The 8,522-nt window shown below is 34.2% G+C and overlaps 1 non-coding gene across 1 annotated transcript; it reads right to left on the bottom strand.

Annotated features, from left to right (window-relative positions):
- Positions 1–508: 508 nt before the first annotated feature.
- Positions 509–580, bottom strand: TRNAQ-UUG. The gene has a single exon. It is a non-coding gene; the product is annotated as a tRNA-Gln (tRNA).
- Positions 581–8,522: the final 7,942 nt, after the last annotated feature.

The raw sequence follows: 8,522 nt of genomic DNA, 5'->3' as shown, positions 1-8,522 counted from the left end.
GCGGTGTGTGTGGTTGAACAAGCTTGAATTCCGCACAAGCGATGTTCGATTGGCGAAGGCAAACCTCGCCTAAGGTCCGACGAAGCCACAAAGCCGGGGCGAAAAATATAATGGGGCTTAATTCCCCTTAAGGCTGGTCGTGAGCATGTATAGATCACGACGCCGCACGGTCAAGAATGTAGGACTGTGACACCCTGCACCACGATTTGCTAGCAGGATGCCACGATTATGACAACGCAACGCCACAACGCAACGCCACCTATGCACTCATGGGGAGAAAATTAAGAGTTACTTCGAAAGAGTTTTCGTGGTTAAAATACGATGTATGACATGACAACCTCTAAGATTTAGTTCTTAGAAAGGAAACAAGAAGTCATATCCTAGCTCAAGGTTTAGACTCAAGAAAATTTGTGTTTTCGCTTCGAATGCTAGGTAACACCCTTTTGTTTTAAAATGTCTTGTGTTGTCGTTCCTTATTCTGTGTTTTCGCATCAAGGTCATTTCTTAAAGGTCCTACCGGGAGTTGAACCCAGGTCGTTGGATTCAAAGTCCAAAGTGCTAACCACTACACCATAGAACCCCTTGTAAAAATTTATTTTGGAATGGTTTTCCTATTTTATGCAGATTCCACAAGAAGAGAGATCCTATCACGAGTCAAACTCAAGTTATTGGATTCAAAGTTCTAGAGCTATTTTATCTAACTCGTTGTGATCTTGAGCACCTTTAGAATTGTTGAGAAGTAACCCTTTAGTGTTGATTGAAGCTCTTGGAGAACATGTAATTTTATATATTTCTTATAGTTAATTTATATATTGTTGTATATTACAAACAAATTGAAATAATACTTTACATCCTAGTCTTTCTTTCTTCCATGCAAAACTTAACATGAAAACTATATTATTTCAATATTCACTCGAGAAACCAGGGGTGAAAACTATATTATTTCAAACCCTCCATTACTGCTTCTACTTTGCGTGAAAATGCTTCCACTAAATTATGTTACTAACTAGTTGGTTCGGTTCGGTTCAATTCTTGGTCGACTAGATTGAATCGACCTAGCTCAATTAAACTCTTGATAATATAAAAATAATAAGTTTCTTAAATTACGATAACTTAAAAGTTTAACCCCTAATTTTTTTTAGAATGTTTAGCTTTGTGTCTAGTTGATCTCTAAATGCTTAGAAGTATCCAATAAGACTTCTATTTAAGGAACTTTTCTCTATAAAAGATGTAAGACTTGTTTATTATTAAGGAATTTCAAATGAGTGATTTGATATATCACAGAGGACAAAATATTTATTTGTTTCAAATATCTTAGGTTGACCATTCTTTTTTGTCAAGTATTTTGAATATTATGATTGTGAATTACTAATGGCATTAGATTGAATCTCATTAATAACAATATCCCAAAACTCAGGTAAAGATGACATCAAAATTAATACTTTAATTTCATCTTAAAAATTTATTTTCACTAGACTCAGTAGGCTGATAATCATAATAGTCACCCGTGCACAAATATTTACAACCTTAAAAGGTAAAACTATAAGGAGTATAAGAGAAAAGTGGTTAAAATAGTTTCAAAATATAGAAAAAAAAAATAGTAGGAATTGGTCAAAGTCAATATCTATAGATCACTTATGGCACAACACAGATGAGGGTAATATTTTTTTTCTCTACTATATTAGGCCCTTTGGGTTATTGGCTTTACAAAATGGAAACATGAAGTTTTCTATGTTTGAAATAAATTTGGTTGATTGTTTTCTGGTTAGCATTGGTACAATCAAAACTTATTTATTTCTTTGAAATGTTTGAGTTTACAATTTACATGTTGTCATTTTTCTACTTTGTCGAATTTAGAAATGAAGCAAAATTAGTCCGAGGGTTTTAGGCAGATTGTTATAATTCTAATTGGCAAATTTAGGAAAACTACATGAAATTACGAATATATCAATGTAGGATTTTTTAATTTACCTATTTTTAAAATGTTAAATTATGTGAAATTACTGACAAAGAAGAATATTTTAGAAAGCTCTTCCTTTTTATTTAAGATTTTGATATTTAAGAAAAGAGAAAATGAATAAAAATGGGAGACATTTTATAGATTTAGGAGGAGTAAATGAAAACAAAAAGGGAGTCATGACCCATTTTCGGTGGGTTCTCGAAGCACGGATTGCAAGTTAAAAGAGGTTGAAAACAAAGTAAAATGTTTTCTCGAAATAAGTAGCGTAAGAGAAAATGAATAAAAATGGGAGACATTTTATAAATTTAGGAGGAATAAGTGAAAACAAAAAGGGAGTCATGACCCATTTTCGATGGGTTCTCGAAGCACGGATTGCAAGTTAAAAGAGGTTGAAAACAAAATAAATGTTTTCTCGAAATAAGTAGCGTAAGATGATTTCTTGGTTCTTGACCGTCTAAGTACATGGTTCTATGTGGGTGGGAGTAAATCACCAGATTCGAATAGGTGACCTCTTGATCTGCAGTCAAATTCTCTACCACTGAGCTATGGACCCATTTTGCATGATTTCAACCTTAGTGATCCCTTAGACATAGTGTAAAAAGTGTAAAAAGTGTCTGTCCAAAATAAAAGGGCCCAACCAAGTTCAAACGGGTGACTGGTAAAATTCTCTACCACTGAGCCATGGATCCATTTTGTAGGATTTTAACCTTAGTGACCTCTTTGACATAGTGTCGGTCCAAAAAGTGTAACAAATTTCTATCCTAGATAGAAGGGCCCAACTAGGTTCGAATTGATGACCTCTTGATCTGCAATCAAATGCTCTAACATTGAACTATGGTCCCATTTTGTATGATCTCAACCTTAGTGACCCCTTCTACAGATTATCGGTCCAAAAGTGACCCTACCAAATCAGCTATGGACCAATTTTGTATAAATTGGTGGATTACCTATCGAGAATTAAACACAGGTCGTTAGATTCAAAGTCGAAAGTGCTAACCACTACACCATAGAACCACTCGTTAAACTTTATTTTGGCAGCGATTTTGATAAGCACCAACAACATTGGATTTTGCAAAGCTAGAGGTCGTAGTATCCTTACATACTTTCACAAGGTGTTTTCAACTTCTTTTATAGGTAATTGAACTTTTGAGTCCATGCAAATGATTGGTTGGATTAGTATCAGTTTGAGTTTGAGAAGACAGAGGAGAGAAGAGAGACTTTGTTAGAAACTCTCCCATAGGTAATCTCCCAAGGTGTTTTCAACTTCTTTTATAGGTAGAATTTTAAAATCAAACCACAACAAAATTTACTTCTATCTAGCAAAATTATTTTTTGTTTGAAACAAGATTATTCCCTTCTTTTTCTAAAACTAAATTTGACTCTAGATTTTAATAGTTTTGTTAATTAAATTTTCTTTAAAATTTTTGTACAAAGAGTACAATGGAAATAATATATATATTTTTTTTACTATTTTGTAATTTGTATGGTATTATTCGAGGCTTTTGTATGAAATATGATAATTGATTCTCTGTCCTCTTTGACAATTTTAGATACCTTCATATCTGATATTTGATGTGTCACGTTTCATTATGAGATCTGCTCTTGGGTCAATAAGACTTAAGCAGAGAGTTTATTTGACTAATGATTTTTTTTTTTTTTTGGTTGTAGAGATATCCCTTACAAATCAAGACTTTGTATTATTATGAAGACACTCATCAAGACATTTGTAAATGTGCCTGATATCTTGAAGGATATAAGACACGTAATTGAGAGAATCTAAAATTTTTTTGAAGTTGGCTTTTCTAGGATAAGGTCATCACCAAAGTTTGAGACAAAGACCATTGGATGGGTTTTAATAAGGTTCAAATAAATTTAAAATCCAAAAGAACGGATCTGAGTTTGATATTATTTGATTTTGGGTATGGACACAACTAGCTGATTTCTTTTGATTACATTAATGAATGTATGTAGATGTTTAAAGTGTTGATCTTAATGGTTTTAGAAAATATCAACACATCATCAATATAAACTATCGAAATTTTTTGAAAGGATTGAAATTATCATTCATAATCTTCTGAAATTCAGATGGAGCGTTTTTTAGCCTAAATGGCATGACGTTCCTCTCATATTTTCTAAATTGGACATTAAATGCTATTTTATATTTGTCCTTTTAAGAAATTAGAATTTTTCGAAATCCTAATTTCATGTCGAATTTTATAAAAACATTTGACTCTAAATTCTTTTTATCAAATCATTTTTGTTTTGGATTGGATATCTTATTTATTCTAAAACCTTATTCAAAGGTTGGTAGTTAATTACCGGTATCAGAATTTGTGGTTTCTTTTCACCATGTTGTTAACCTAAAATGTCAGACATGGCCACATGCTCTTTGAAGACCTTATAAGCTTCCTCGACAAAATATCACCTAAAATGTCACCGTATTTAGTGTTTGTTGCTTTTTGACTTAACCCTAGAGTTCTATTTATGGTGAACTTGTGATAATTTTTGTCAAATTATATATTTGAATACCTAATACATTAAGATATAATATCTTATTTAAATAATATTAAAATGTGGTAGAATATCATAATATATGTTTTGATATTATACTTCAAGACTATAGGAACTTGCTCAGAGGACCTGAGAGTTACGTTGGCCCACAATGCATCTCATGGACGATGCAAAACTATGGTGGCGCTTGAAGGTGAATTGTGTAATAGCCGAAAAATAAATAAAAAAATAAACAAATAAAAAAAACTTTATAAAAAAAATAGTTAAAATAATAATAATAATAAATAAATTAATTAATTAAAATTAGAATTAAAAAGAAAAAAAAAATCATTCCCCACCTCTCTCCACTAACCCTTTGTCCCTTCCCACAATTATCTCTCCTCTACCCATCCCACCTGCCAAAAAAAAAGAAAGAAAAACATTCAGATCTAAGAAGGAGTACAATGGCTATTGCATATTTAGAGATTTTTGTCAGTAAAATCCTATCTCAAATTTTCTTTTATCTTTAGAGTTATGGTGATAAGAAATTAATTTAGGATCAAATCTTCTTTCCTGTAATAATCAGATTTCATATACAATTATTAGATTTTTGTTAGCATTTTAATTATACGAAATAAGGTTATAAGTTAGATTCAATAAAAGTTTAGGTGGCAAATCTATAAACTAAAAGATAGTAGCCCTGTACTTAAAATTGGCCAGTAATATCTGTTTACACAATTGAAAAACCTATTTAGAATGAAAAAGATTAGAGAGAGAGGGAGGGAAATTAAGGAAGGATTTGTTAAACAGTATTTAACAATAAAATGAAATATCGGCAGTGAGCTCCTTCCAATTTTGTGTAACAGAAAACATAGAATTTTCATCAGAGGGCAGTGAGCTTCTTTAAATTTTATCCAACAGAAAATATCAGAATTTTAAGATGGCCAATATAAATTAGAGTAATAATTTTATAGAGATAAAACTTGAAACTGATGTCATGAGCTCATATAGGTTGACTCGGATTTCAAAGGACGGAATCGAACTTTCATTAAAGATATATTTGTGACGACGACTTAAGCTATCCAGGTAAGTGACCTTACTATCGGTATGGTTATATTTGATGTTGACACGTGCTTTGTGGTTCTGTACGTGTCATATATATTGATATGTGTGAATTGTCTGTGGATCGATATGCTTCCTATACGTTATGTTATGTTATAATATGTGGTTTGTATGATAATAATTATGGTACGATGTGCTCAAGAATATGTTTGAGATAGGGTACGAGAGGGATGCACAAAATGAAATGTAACGATAGGAGTAAGATACGTTCATGAAACGTTTGAATTAGGTTACATACCGGAGTGCTATGGATAGGAGAGATTGATGAAAGAATACGGTTAGGTTATGGGTAGAAAGGGATAGGTTTGTGATAGATTGATAGAACGATAGCGTTAGGGTACATTCTTGTGACGATATGACTAAGGTACGTCGCGTAATGATATGTCTATGATAGATATAAGAACGTTAAGACTATGGTAAGTTAGAGAACGATATGACTATGAAGTGTTTACGATATGACTTGGTTATGATAAGATAATTTGTATGCTAGATTCTTATGCTTAAGTACGAAATCATGTGAACGTGAATGTATGTTATTTATGCTGCTTAGTTGATGTGATATGAATGCATGTGACGATGTGTGGCCCTTATACGATTATGGCTTGTTGTAGGAGTATTTGAATGTAAGTGAATGAATTGTATGACATGAAATACGGTAAATTGCATGATACATAATCCCGCTAGGAATATGTATGATATGTAACGAAATGAGAATGAAAATGACATGTAAGCATGAAAATGTGACACAGGGTTATGTTCATTAAATGATGACTGTAGGACTAGTGGGACCTCATGCATATTGTGTGATCATGCATTTGGGGGGATACCCCTATCCCATCACAAGGGTACGGACGCGTATATCCAAATGGCAGGACAACGATCGTTATGCCCTGCATAGCGCTGCCATGACGGTTTTAGTTTTAACGGGTCCCGGTGGGCCCCAAGAGCATGCCCACCGGCTAGGGACAGTGGCCCAGCGGTGTGCGAACTAGCTGGTGAGCCCATACTCGCACGTATGGGCTGTGTGTAGAGTATATGGTACACGTCCACGATTACCTGTTAAGATTACACCGTAGGGAAAACGAAACGAAACGAAATGAAACGAAACGAAAGATAGGTCCCATCATTTTATTGCATGTAATTGTTGCATTTAACCCCCAATAGTGGGGTCACTTACTGAGTATTTCTTTAAATACTCAAGCCATGTGCTACTACATTTTTCAGGTTAAGGCAAGGCATTCCTGTACGGCTGACGATGGCATCGCAACTCGATATCATGGCACATGCATAGGATAGTGGTATTTATTTTCTTAGACTTAGGATAGAATAGGATGTTTTAAACTTAAACGCTTATTTATTTTATTTCGGGTCTTTTGTTGTGTCGTTTTAAAGATGTTTTCAAAACACGTAAGTCTATGACTGTGTTTTAAGTTAAAGGTTATGTTTTATGGAATTTAAATGAAGTCTTCCGCATTCAATGTTTATGGTACGTATATAGTAGCGACCTTAAATTAAGTAGAAAATTTTGGGTCGTTACAAATTGTATAAAAAACTAGTCATTCACCATAAACTCATGGGAAGACTGTTGATGGAATCGATGCAATCGACGCTCCTCTGGATGGGTTGCCAATCAAAGACCTGACGTTTAATGTTGACTCTATTGAAGAAAGAGCCACACGATCGAACAGCTCGAAACGTCGCGGTAACTCTGAGAACTCTATCACACATAAAAAAACGTGTCGAAGAGTTAGACATTACACAGAAGATCTAGCTTTCATTGAGGAGACCCGAGTTTGATTCTTGACAATGAAATTTTATTTTCTTATTTCTTTTATTTTATAGTTTCATCTTTTATCACCAATTAGATTTAAACTTTACCTAGGTTTGAGAAGCACTATAATGGATGAGTTCAATAGTATCTTAAATTCAAAATACTTTTATGAACTTAGTTTGAGAGGCACTATAATGGTCAAGTTCAATAGTATCTTAGATTAAAAAGACTTTTATGAACTTTGAACCTTTAATAGTGTTATGTCATAGATATTTGGTTCAATTTCAACGAGTGAGGTTGAGGTCATTCAAATGGTTAATGTGATAATTCGGTCATTTTCAAGGTCTCTTTTGTGGAACGTCATCATGGTTGAGATGACTGAGATGAGCACCAGAGTGAGTTTGACAAGGAGGGTCGTAGAGAACCACATCCCAAGCCAAGCTCATGTTGAGCTTAACAAACTGAAAATCCAAAAACACAAACCCTTAAATGGGAACCAAGATGCTAAGGAATTAAAAAAAACTTTATTTTTGACGTAGAACAATACTTGAAGGTTACAGGAACTTGCTCATAGGACCTAAGAGTTACGTTGGCCATAATGCATCTCATGAACAGTGGCGCTCGAAGGTGGATGATATAAAAAATGGGTCATGCACCATAAACTCATGGGAAGACCGTTGATGGAATCGATGCAATCGACGCTCCCCTTGATGGGTTGCCAATTAAAGACCTGACGTTTGATGTTGACTCTTTTGAAGAAAAAGCCACACGATCAAACACCTCGAAATGTCGTGGTAGCTCTAAGAACTCTATCATATGACCTGAGAGTTGAGGGCTACAAGAACTTTCTCATACGACCTGAGAGTTACGTTAGCCACAATGCATCTCATGGACGATGCAAAACTATGGTAGTGCTCGAAGGTGAATGGTATAAAAAATGGGTCATGCACCATAAACTCATGGGAAGATCGTTGATGGAATCGATGCAATCGACGCTCCCCTGGATGGGTTACTAGTCAAAGACCTAACATTTGATATTGACTCTTTTGAAGAAAGAGCCACACAATCGAACAGCTCGAAACGTTGCGGTAGCCCTGAGAACTCTAACACACACAGGGAAGGATTGTTAGGTTATGGAGCCTGATGCTTATTTATAGCTTGGTCAACGGTTATATCCGA

Source organism: Cucurbita moschata, unplaced genomic scaffold (genome assembly GCF_002738365.1).
Source record: "Cucurbita moschata cultivar Rifu unplaced genomic scaffold, Cmos_1.0 Cmo_Scf00094, whole genome shotgun sequence".
NCBI classification, from domain to species: Eukaryota; Viridiplantae; Streptophyta; class Magnoliopsida; order Cucurbitales; family Cucurbitaceae; genus Cucurbita; species Cucurbita moschata.
This window is presented reverse-complemented; position numbering and strand designations above follow the sequence as displayed.